General features: G+C 37.5%; 1 protein-coding gene across 14 annotated transcripts in view; it reads right to left on the bottom strand.

The window, feature by feature from the left end:
• ANKS1B (ankyrin repeat and sterile alpha motif domain containing 1B) overlaps positions 1-12,921 on the bottom strand; it is a 995,298-nt gene that overhangs the window by 542,768 nt on the left and 439,609 nt on the right. The gene's annotated exons all lie outside the window — the stretch shown is intronic.

Raw genomic sequence — 12,921 nt, forward strand, 5'->3', positions numbered from 1 at the left:
GTGGCAGCATAGGAGAAAGTCTTGTCAGAAGATGCATGGTCTAGTCCTTGCTCTGCAGCTAACTTACTAATTGTGCACCCTGAGCAAGTTTCCTGAACCGTTCTATTTACCTCCTCTTCAAAGTGTTGATAATATCACCTGTCCTATCTATGTACAGGGTTGTCATGAGGCTCAAAGTAAATGAGAAGGGATAATATTTATTGACTGCCTACCATGTACAGTCCATGCCAGGTATGGCCATCTACATTATCTCAGAAGAAATAGAGAGTCTCTGAGAGGTTACCATTTACATAAAGATGACAGTAAGAGGCAAAACAAGGACTTCCAAATTTCTCTGGTTCCAAAGGCTGTGCTTTATCTATTTCTTTCTCTGTTCCTTTTCTTTCTCACCATATTCCTTCAATATTCATTTGACAAATTCTTCAAGTCAACCAAGCATTACTTGTTCTGTGAAATTGTCTCTGACTCTCTTGGGCACATTTATATGTTCCTATCTCTAAGTTCATATTTTCTAATATAATAACATTAGAATTTAATTATTTGCCTACCATAAAGTGTTTCAGAGAAGGAAACATGTGTTCCTACTATTGTATACCCAGTATCTTGTCTGGGTATCAGTATTTTGTAAGTACTAAATGAGTATTTGTTAAGTGAATAAATGACCTTTTTCCATCTAGTGTTATTAACAAATTTGATAATATAACTAATTTTTTTTTAGTGGTTATGTATAGTTTTATATTTTATTTATAACCAACCAATAATTAAGGCCTCTACCACAATAGCTCATATGCTTGAAGTTGCTAAGATAGTGTAATGAACATATGACACCAGCTTTTATCCAATAATAAAGATTTTTTATATATTATATATACATTTTAAGCAACGGATAATAATTGCTTAAAAGAGAATATATCAAATATGAGGTATGTGGAAATGGTTCAGGTTCATTTTGATTTTGATACTATTGTTTTAATTTTCTATATAGCAACTTTAGGAAACAAATATATTGTCTGTAAATAACAAAGTACTTAGCTTAGAGAACTTGACATATTACTTACGTAATGTTACTCTGTTCCAGAGTATTATAATTAATAGTAGAAATAAAACACAGTTGTAAATTAATGACCTACAGCATTTCAATGGAGACTAAAATACAGTTGAAGGTTTCCTTTACCTATAAATGCAAATGAATACAATTTACTTGACCCCCAAATCAAGAAGAAATATAAAAAAATATTTTCAAGATATATAATATATGATTTAAGTCCTTCTCAAACAACAGCTTGTCAAAATGCTAATCATTAGGAACTGAGAGATTTGTTCAGTTAATAACACTTCCTTTCACATGTGCTTTCCAGAAGGAAATCTGAAATCTATTATTAGCTTTACATAGTCAGCTCTTGATTATCAGTCTTAACAAAGAGAGTGCTGACGTTTGTGCTAATAGAACATAGACATACAATAGACCTGTTTAATATCTAAAAGGGTAGATAATGTAGAAATTACATCTTTGACTCTGGAATAAATGTTGGTTGTTCATAGCGTATTTGTCTTCCTGCTACGTTAGTTTTTCTAAGTAAAGGGAACTGTGCTATGGAAAACTTATATACACATAGAAGTGTGTATGCTCACCCTAGATCCTGCAAACTGCTTGCCAGAGGTTAGATCGGCCAGTGGTATTCATTCTGCACATTGGATTCTGGTCATCACTAATATTGAAAGTTCTTGTTCCCAAGCCTCCATGGGAGGGTCCTATTACAAAATGCTCAACCTCACACATGGCTAATGCAGAAATGAGCAAAAGCCGTGGTGAAGATACTAGGTTCCAGGAAAGAAAACAAAAAAAAAAAAGGTCATGCCTTGCTTTGTGAAAGAACAGGGATCACTCAAGGTTTTTACTCATTTTTAAAATGAAGCCTTAGACACTGGTCCACTAAAAGAAAAAAGGGAAGGGAAGGAAATTAGAAATTAGTGCACATTGTCAGATACATTGCTTTCTAGAGTGATATTAATGACGTTAGCAATGCTGGGCCAAATACTTTATATTTACATAAGAAAACTGAATAGCTTCTCATTGTAAATAACTGCTATCTTTTCATCTGGGAGATTGGATCAATTATGTAACAAAAATTTACTTTAAAAGTGACATTTCTCTATGAGGCATTTTATGAAATAACCAGTGAGAGGGTGGGTTCCCTGGCTTAGAAGAAAGCTATGTAGTTAAGAGAAAAGCTGGTCTGGCTTTATTGTATGGGCACATAGTAGGTGGTAGAATTCCAACAAAGCAAATATTCATTCAGTTATTCAATCACATACCATTTATTGAGCATCTATTCTTAAGTCAGCCACTATGCTATGCACTGGGGATGCATCTTATCTGAAACATGGTCCTTGCATTTAAGGTGTTCACAGACATGTAAACAGATACTTTTGCATAAAATATATGATAGTAGAGGTGTGAAGGCTGGTGGGGGCGCATAGAAAATTGCTGGAGTTAGAGTAGGCTTCACAAAGGAGGTATCCTTAGCCAAATTCTACACAGGAACTGAGATTTACCAGGTGAATTAGATGGAAAGGCGTTCCAAACTGACAGACAAGTACTCTATGAACCAAGAACCATGAACTCTAAGAACAATGTACTTAGGAGCACATGGTATATTCGGGTAGCAGTAAATGGAAAATTAGAGACAGATTATCAAGGATCTGTTGGGCATGCTAAGGTATTTGGACATTCTTATAAGACATATAAGATACACAAGACATAAGAGGTTCTTAAACAATGGAGTGACATGATCAGATGGATCCTTGAAAAAATTAATTCTGCTAGCTTTGAGAAAAAGTCAAGTCCTGGAGAAGGGAAGCTTAGTTGAAAAGCATCAACAATTTAGGGATTTCAGGATTGTGTATAGACTTTTGTAGACCTAATATAGATTCATGTCTTAAAATTTTACTATTTGGGCTTTAGCTTCACAACTTTATACCTATTAAAATAAAAACTATTGTTTTGGGAAGAGCAGATGATAGATAATGCATAGATGTACTACCTGACTGTGCTTAGGGATGTTGAATACAGGAAACAATTTTCAAATTTTCACTCTTCTTCATGTCTATGATCTCGGTGAAAGCAAGGGGTGACTGCTGATCAAGGAGTCCCCTCAGGCCAAGGCAGATGGAGGGTCTCCCTTTCTCCCACATCAAAGGAACAATAGACATTATATTCATTTTCTACTTCTACATAATAAATCACAACAAGCAGTGGCTCATAATATACGTCTATTACCTCACAGTTTGCATGAGTCAGGAGTTTAGGCATGCCTTAAGTGGGTCCTCTGCACTGGCCTCACCAGGCTGCAGTCCAGGTGTCCGCCAGGGCTGCGGGGTCACCTGAGTGTAGATCTAACGCTCACAGTATAGTTCACGTCTCCACAGCCAGGAATGGAAAGAGTCTCTGCTTCAAGTTGCTGATTCTCTAGTCCCGCTTTTAAGGGGATCATGTAATTATTTCAAGCTTACCAAAGATAATCTCTGTTTTTAGTAACAAAGTTAATTATTAGAGACCTTAATTAAATCTTAATAATCCTTTCATCTTTGTCATAAAATGTGTGGTAACTGTGGGAGTGATACCCACCACCTTCGCCATTGGCCAACAGCAAGTTACAGTCCCCCCCACACACTCCAAGTGGTAGGTACACACAAAGGCATGTATACAGAGGGGTGGGAATCATGGGGCCATCTTAGAATTGCCCATCACAGGTGCCAAGAGTCAAACAGAAGAGTTGAAATCACTATAACCTAGAGCCAGGATGTCAGGGAACAAGTGTTGGTCTATCAGTGAGGTAGGAAGGAACCTGGTAGAATATCTGGAACAAGTTCTGTTATGAGCTGGCTCACTCTGGCACAATGCATAAAAGAGAAACCTGCATTTCAAGAGCTGTGGCTTAGGTAAACACCACACAGGGCATCAGTGCAACACAGACAAGCAGAGAGGAAAACGGGGAAAACGTGCTGCAGAAAAAGACTGTAGAGAGAGGAGATATGAATAAGGAAAGGTCTAGGCTGCTTGAAAACTGGCTAAACCAATAGAAGAGAGAGGATTTCTCCATAGCGCAGACCTGGTATACCTTTTTCCTTCTATTAAAAAAAGTTACTACCAGCTTTTCTTTTGCCATGTAGCTATAATATACAAATATCACACAAATGTAACTGATAGAATGGAGATATTTTTCAAGAGATATAAACAGTCTGGTGAGAAAAAAAGTCAGGAGAGAAAAACTATCAAGCAAAACTAAACAACATCATTAGAAAGAAGATACATGCAGCACTGAATTTGAATCACAAAGAAAATTTCAGCTAAAAAAGCAGTTGCATTTTTACACAAATTAATAGAAGGTGAGTGTAAGAGAGGATTGAGTTAATACAAGATCAAATGAAGAAAAACAAGATTTTCAACACACAAACTCTCTGGAACAGTTGCTTTTGTGCCTCTGCTGTAATTCTGGGTGGATTGGCACTTGTAGAAGTGTGGCCCTCCCAAGCAGTGACACATCTTCCAGCTTTTGCTGCCCTCCCACCCCAGGACACACAAAATCGGGGCACAGAACAAACGGAGGTTCCAGCTCTGCTCGTCAGCAGGCTGACCTGCTTGTTCCAAGCGGCTCTGTGGATTTCAGATTCTGGTTGCCTGGCTGCTCTGCATTTGTATTGAATCCTTCTTTGAGTCTGCTCTGTACATTGCCTAGGCCTGTAGTAATAACAGCAATACAAATAATAATAATGGTCACAGTTATTAAGCATTTATGAAGCTACATTAATTAAGCATGTTTTGTCCATGTGTTTCATTTCGTGCTGGCTCACTATAACAGGGACAGTATTTTGCAAAGAAGATATTGACAAACTGCCATTCTTAAATCTTAAATTCCCTTCTTAAATTCTATTGGAAACCTCTCTTGCCCCAGAGTATAGGCTGGATACTTAATGTCTAGAAAAAAAGGACACGCAAGCCTCCCAGAAATTTTAAAAAGGTAAAGGATGAATGAGATAGGGAGGATAGGGAAACAGTGCCTCCCGAACTCTTCTTTCTAGCATTGGCCTGGAGAGCCTGTAGTGTGATAAAAAGGGAATCAGGAGAACATAAGGAAAGAGGGACCTGGGCTCCAAATCCCATCTAGATTCTGGGCTTGGCCACTTGTACGTAAACTTGGTGGTTCCGCATGGTATGGACTAATGAGGTCTTGAGGAAAAATTTTTCTGAGAGCTGCTTCTTTTCCGTAATTGTGAATACACCCAGAGGTCCTGTGGCCACCAGAAGGGGGCCTCAGAGTCATGCGGGCTGAAAGCCAGGTAGGCAGCCTGCTTGGTGGCCCAGAAGAGGTGACGGCAGCAGAGGCTGGGGCAGACAGACGGCACACGTGGCTGACTCAGAGAGTCCACTTTACCAGTGAGAGATGAGTGGGGAGAGCCAGCCACAAAGGGAGTGATCTTGGTCTAAATACATCACTGCAGACCACGGGTACACTGGGAGGGACACCACACCCTACTGTCCCTTCTGTGCTGCCCTCAGGCCCCACATACCAACCATTGGTTTGGAGTTTGAACAAAAAACTAATTAAAACTTTCTCTGCTTTCTTCAACTGTCTGCTCTTTGCCCTCACTGGCTACTCTTCAAGGATGACTTTGCTTCTAGTTCACAGAGAAAAAAGGAGTCAACAGACAGTAAAATGCAAATTAGATCATTTCTCTCTGCTTACAAACCTGCTAATGACTTCTCGTTGTTCTAAGGTCTCTTTAGGTCTTAGGATAAAGACTAAAATCTGAACATAGCTTACAAGACCCTACACAGTTGGCCTTTCACTCCCTCTGGGGCTGCAACTCCCGCCATTTCTCCCCTTTCTCTGGGACCTGTAGTTAGTTTTTTCCATTATGCTTGTCTTCCTCTGAAGGATAAACTTCCCTCCCCACCTTGGCCTAGTTAATTCCTGTTTGTCTCTTAGGCAAATCTTCCCATGCAAAGCTTTGCAGACCTCAGTCACTCAGATGCTCTCACAGCAACCTGGACTTTCTCATAATGCAGCATGCTGAGTGAAATACATTTAATTTTATGCTGCCCAAATAAACCAGTAGTCTTGTTTCAACTAATTTTGTTCAGAATAACAAGTCCCCACCTGATTGTATGCACTAACTAAACCGCATTTTCCCCACATCTCAGATATTTGCATCTTTTTAAGTATTGAAAAACAATATTCTCTCTCTTGTCAAGCATCTACTAACCTATATCTTGCTTTCTGTGCACAGAAAGGCATCCCACAATAGTTTCATGATATCAAAGGGGAAGCAGGAAAAAGAAAACTATAGAAGAGGCATTTCGTGGTTTATCAAGAACTAATAATCATATATTATTACATATATATGACATTTGATATAAAAATGCCTTCCTTTGGCTGCCTAAATTCCTGGTCAATTTAAGGCACTGAATTTAACAATCATAATGCAGATAATTTGTTCAATGCATTTTTTGAGAAAAATAAACCTTGAAGATATAATCACACATTGTTGTCACTAACCCTTAACCTTCCTCCAAATCAGCTCACCCTGACTCTCAGCTTGGAGCTTAAAGATCTCCTCAACAGCCTGGCATTGCCTTCATGCCTGCTGGAGACCAGAGACCCCCAGCTGCCTGTGTCCAGTGGCTGCCTGAATAACATTGTTTCAGCTTCAGGAGGTCTATTTTCAGCCCATGTGAACTAATTAAAAGGAAGGCCTTCCTTAGCCTTTCTGGCAATCCCTGAGCAGCAGGAAAAGTCCATGCCACGTCTAATTTTAGTTTTCCTCTAATGTTTTTTCTCCTTTGCAGAAAAGCACCCTATGCTGCTAAGCACTTAAAAGCTTTTGTTTTTGTTATTTCTTCCATTCGGAAAGAAGCATTATTCCACTTTAGTCTTTAGCTCTCACCCCTCACATCAGTTTTTTGCAGCAGGAGGTGATAGTTTGAAACAACCGACAAAACTGGAGTTAATTAGTTACCCAGGGTAGCTAACTGTATTAGCAGGTGCCCAAAGGTGCCAGCCCACAAAGTTCTTCGTAGAGAGAGAGCTTTCTGTAAACACCTTTGCAGAAAGAGGAAGAGGAAGCATCTGTTATTACTGGTGATTCTAAGCTGCTTTTTCCCCAGCCATTCACAACACATCTGTCCGGGACATTTTAATTGAGGAACTCAGAACTCGTAGGTCACTCACTGTGGGCTAAGGCGCTGTTTCTCGATCTTTTAAAATGAATCCCCTTTAATTTTAATAAACATGAAATTGTCACATAGCTTCCTCCCACCCTGCCCTACCCCACTGGAAGAAAAAATGCTCTCTCAACTATCACTCAGCCTAAATACTTGGGTATCCAATAGTGTTTCAAATTAAAATATCCCAAACTGAGCTTTCTCCTATCAATTAATATCAACTCCATCCTTCCAAAGATCAAAAAGGCCAAATATCCTTGGGCCACACCTTTGGTCTCTTGCATTTTCTCAATCCTTATATGCACTCCATCCAAAACATGTGTTGTCTTTACCTTTAAAATAGATCCAGAAGTCCATCACCTCTTACCACCTCTATTTAAAAACACTATTACTTCAGGAAGAAGAAAACATTGGCGAGCATCGGGGATACCCAAAAGATGGAAACACCTTATCAGATGAGATTTCAGGTTATTTAAAAGTTTCGTATGAGAAGCAGATGCGTGGCAGCCAGGAGCAGAGAGAGCCCCTGAGGGAGCGGTCCTGAGCTTCGGAACAGTGCCCGCAGGGGGACCTTGACGGCAGCGAACACCATGGGAGGACTAAACACCTCAAGGAAGAGTGGGACAAGCGTAGAAGAGGTGAACTCAGGGATAGTCTGTTACTTAACAGATAATCTGTTAAGTAAGTGGAAAGATTAATTTAAACATTATGATGAGATCAAATTGGCACTGAATATGGTTCTTTACATTAAATATATTTTTTAATTCTATTAATTTAACTACAGTATTTAAGGCTATTTTGTGTGATGACACGCTAACTCCTCTGCTCACTTCCATGGTCTTAAGTCTCTGTGATTAACAATAATTATAACTATTCCTGGTTTCATGTGCACCCCGCTCTCTCCATCCACCTCCTGTCATCCCAACCCACTTGTTTAGTACCTTGAGTCCAGCAATTCTTTGACCCAATGGGGTCTCCAACACAATTATTCATATTGATTTTTCACTGTTACTTCCTCCTTTGTTGTCCTCTTTCTCCTACTTTTCCATCTTAGATTCTATGGTCAAGCATTACTCTCAACCTCTTGTATTCATATTTCCTTGCCTTTTAATAACTTCAGTATAACTATTTGGAAAAACCACACCTATACAGAATTCAACTCTCTGAATACTCTGCACCTGTGCCCCTCATCTGGCCTGGGTTAGAGAAAAACACAGAACCACACCTAGCTAATCTAAAGTTCAGGAACAGGAACCTCAAGTGGGTCCTTAATGCTGCCAGGGAAACACATTATACTTTTCTTGTCCATTCACTGTCTCTTCCTCCTAAACAATTCATTCCCTCCTTCTTTTTCCCCAAACCTCATAAGCCCTCAACTGATGCTCAACTCCACAGCATCTATATAGTGATGATGCTCATATCTGTCTCTTCAGACCGGACTCTCTGAAGGACCAGCCGCTTACTTGACACATCTATTCACATACCTAATAGACATTTCAAACTTAAATGAACTTCTGGTATTTCTCCTTATTCACCACCAAATCTGCTCTTCTGACAAGCTCTCACAAAGATGATAGTAAATCCATTCTGACTATTGTTTAGGACAAAAATCATGCAGGTTTCCATAATCCTTTTTTTTCCCTCAACCATTACATTCCCTCCAGCATGAAATCCTATTAGACCTACCTTAACTGTATGTCTAACATACATCCATTTCTCTACATCTCTACTGTTTCACCTTGGATCTGAGCTGCCTTCATTCCTAACTTTACTTCGTTGCTATGAATAGCCTCCTAACTGGCCTTCCTGGTCCCACCGCTGTTCCCCTACTCCAGTCCATTCTCAGCACAATAGAGTCATCTTCATAAACAGAAGTTACGTCACATCACTCTTCTTCTGAAAGATCTGAATTGGCTCCTCAATTCATTCTGTGAAAGCCGAAGTCCTTAAATTGGTCTGTTAGGTCCTACATAATATATCTGCCCCTCCTTATAAATATTCCGTATCTCAGGAATGACTCATCTGCCTAAACCAGAAATATTAGGGCCTTCCTTGAGCTCTTCTCCCTCACCGTCACACATCCAATCAGCTGTCATAATCTGGTGATTACTCTTTCCTTGTATCTTTCAAATGCATTTACATCTTTCCATTGCTGCTGATGGTTCCTCCCCGCCTCCAATTTTACCTCATCTCAAGTTTGTCTACTACATATTCAGACTATAGTGATCTTTATAGGTACATGCAAACCATTCATGCTATTTCCTGATCTGTCCAACTCCAAAGCTCTTCCCCTTTAACTGCCTTTTTTCGATGATTTCTAAGTTGATAGTTGGATTATATAACACTGTGTCCATAAGCAGGAGTTTTAATTATAATTCAGGCTACTTTAGGAACAGCCCCCTGTTAAATAAATTCACTGGGTCACTTATTAAAGTGTTCTGCAGCATACAATTCATTTTTGAGGGTCTTTGTTTTATTAAATGACATTTTATCAAGAAAACATTTTTTGTTCACATAATCATTTATAAAATGAATTATAGATTTATCTGTTACTTTGGATTATACTTTTAAATCAAGAAAAGGTCATCTACCTTAGCATAAATACAGACCTATAGCAGGCTCTTTGTATCTTAGAGCCACTATAGATTTCAAATGACAATAATGTTGAAGAATAAAAATAATAATATCAAACAATAATAATGATAATATTAAAGAATATTAGTTTTCATAGTTTATAAAATGCATTGATATAAATAAGCTCATTTATTACTACAACTATACAAAGAGTAGATATTTTTCCTTTTCAGAGGACAATATTTGAGATCAGAAAAGTTAAGTGATTTGATAGAATCTATCTATCAAATCAGTAACAGAACTGACTATGGAACTCATTCTCTTTCAATATATGCCATGTGGCAGAGATTGCATATGCAGGTTCTTAAATATAAAGTGTAACAACCCATCTATGCATAAGAGAATGAAATGCTACTTTTTCAAGCAGATAAATCCTTACCTTAAAAGTTTTACTTCAAAAATTAAGTTTCACTTTTTAACATAAAACAAATCAACACTTTCTTAATTATTACTGAATATCAGTCTATTTTAAAAGTTTGATATAACATGAAGGTGACATATTACATTAGGAAACTATAGTAACATGCCATTCAAAACCATTTTAACCATTAAAAGGTTAGATGTTGGTTCTACTCAAAGGTCAGACCTGAAAATACCAATTTTGGAATGTGTAGAAAATGGTAATTTCTCCACATATTTTGGATGGTGCCACTGAAATCCTGACAGCAGCAAAATGTGTGTGTCCGTATCCTTTCCCTCTGGTGGTCAGAGTGAAAAGATGGCACAATGGGTTTGGGATTTAACCCGTAACTTCTTTCACTCTTAATTTTAAAAATAAATAATGCTTCTCTCTATCTTGAAGGATTATTGAAAATATTCAAAATTTAATTACCAATAAAACCCCTTAGTTCGCTAACTAAAATAAAGCTGAGAAAGATTTCTTAAAGGCAAGTGTCAGAGTACTTGTCATTGCTCCCATGTTAGGATTTTATATCTGGAACTAGTCATTCAAATAGGGATTAATTGAGTAATAATTATATTCCAAGAACCTTTTCTGGGATCCACTTTTATCTACAAATCATATCTTATCCATTCTCTCCTGTAAAACTTCACCTGGCGAATGGCGGACATACAATAAATGCCCATGCTTATCGAGGGTAAATTGCTCATGTCACACTAAAAAGTGCTCATATCACAGTACAGGGCAGATTAATCTAATCAACTGATTGTTAATTTCATTCTTTATATAAGAAAACCTCAGCATAAAGAGGTTAAGTTTCTTAGTTTGGTAGGAAATTCAGCCTTATATTCAGCAAACAAATTTAAGCAGTCTGATTTCACGGCCTACAGTGTGTCAGGAACCCATTCATTCTAGCTTACAAATCTACAAAGAGGAGAGAAGACAATAAATAAGTAAACAAGTGAACAACATAATTTCACATAGTAAATAAGGCTATGGAAAATAAGAAAGCAGGATAATCTGATAGAGATGACTAGAGCACGTTAAAAAATAGTTAAGAACATGGACTCTACCACCAAGTTTGAATCCCAGCTCTGTCATTAAGAACTGTTTAGTATTTACCCTCTTTTTCTCTTTCTCTGTTTCCTTGCGTACAAATAATAACAACTAATTCATACAACAGTTACAAGGTTAAAATGAGTTAATATACATAAAATGCCTAAAATAGTAAATGACACACAGTGGTATTTAGGTAGTTGCTTAAATATTTTTTGCTTATTAATACTAAAAATATTAAGTTAAATGTATTTGATATGAAATATTTACATTTTTATGAGTAAAATTTAATATTAAAAAAATTAAATATTTAAAATACTTAAGCCTTTTCTTGTGTATTATTATTATTATGGTTCTTTTTGCATCTTCATTATTATAATCATCATATTGAGGTCTGTACTGGAGACAGGGTGATTGATCTAGGGAGGCCTCTATGAGTAAGTCCATTTGAGTCAAAATCCAAATAACACTCAGTAACATGAAAATTCAAAGACAGAGATTCCAGGCAGCAAAAAAAACAAAAGCTCCAGGACTAGAATGCCGAGTGAAGAAGTCAGGATGACTTTAAAATTTAGGTTAGAGAGCTATTTAGGAGCCAGGTTCTACTGAATTTCATTGGCCCCGGAAAGGAGTTGGATTTTATTCTAAGTTAAATGAGAAACCGTTGAACATTTTAAGAATGATAATGACATACTTTGACTTACACCTTACAACTATCACTCTGGCTGCGATGAAAAGATGGGCTACACGGTTTCCACAGAATAGCAATCTCAGCACTTCCATTAATCATTATTTTAAAAATCTAAGTTTTTTTCCTAGGGGAAAATAATTCTTGGCTATATTTTTGCAATGTTTGTATCAGTGTTCTTGGAAGTAGAGTTGGATAAAGGACTTAAATAAATTCATGTATACATTCATATAGTCATATGCACATAGGTTGAACAAAGATTACATGGACTATCCATATAGACAATACTTAATGATTGTAAAACTCATATTAATCATATGTAGTAGATTTTAAACACATATCATCTTTGAAGGAAAGTAGTTATATAGTTTACTCTAAATTAGATATAAGGGGAAAAAGAGGCTCTTTAGGTCCCACTTCTCCTATTTCTGACCTTTGGCCCTACCAGTTACTAGCCCCTTGCCCACAAAGAAAGGAAGCATTGCAAATGTGACTGGGTTGAACTAGGCATGATTCACTAGTGGGTTCCTTTGCTTAATCATCCCCTTACCCCAGCCTTATTTCTTCACACACTTCCTCTCCAAGTTCATCTTGGGTTGATAAGATTGAAAACCCAGTTAGGCCACACTGTCCAACTCAGTCTTACCAGATAACCTTGAACAGGTTCTCTATACTCAAAGCAGTTATTAATAATCATATGTTGAGGAGTTGATACTATGTGGAGAGGGGTAAATAGCAGTGGAAGAAGAGCATTTCTTGGTCACTGGTTACTCTATGATCATATTAGCATCTTTGATCATCTAACCTTTAATATCTAATCATCATCTTTAATATCTAATACCTGAAAGTCCATTAATGTATTCAAAAAGAATATTATGCCCACACTCTAACAAAAATCATAAAGCCCTACACTGCCAC

Source organism: Manis javanica, chromosome 10 (genome assembly GCF_040802235.1).
Source record: "Manis javanica isolate MJ-LG chromosome 10, MJ_LKY, whole genome shotgun sequence".
Classification (NCBI taxonomy): domain Eukaryota; kingdom Metazoa; phylum Chordata; class Mammalia; order Pholidota; family Manidae; genus Manis; species Manis javanica.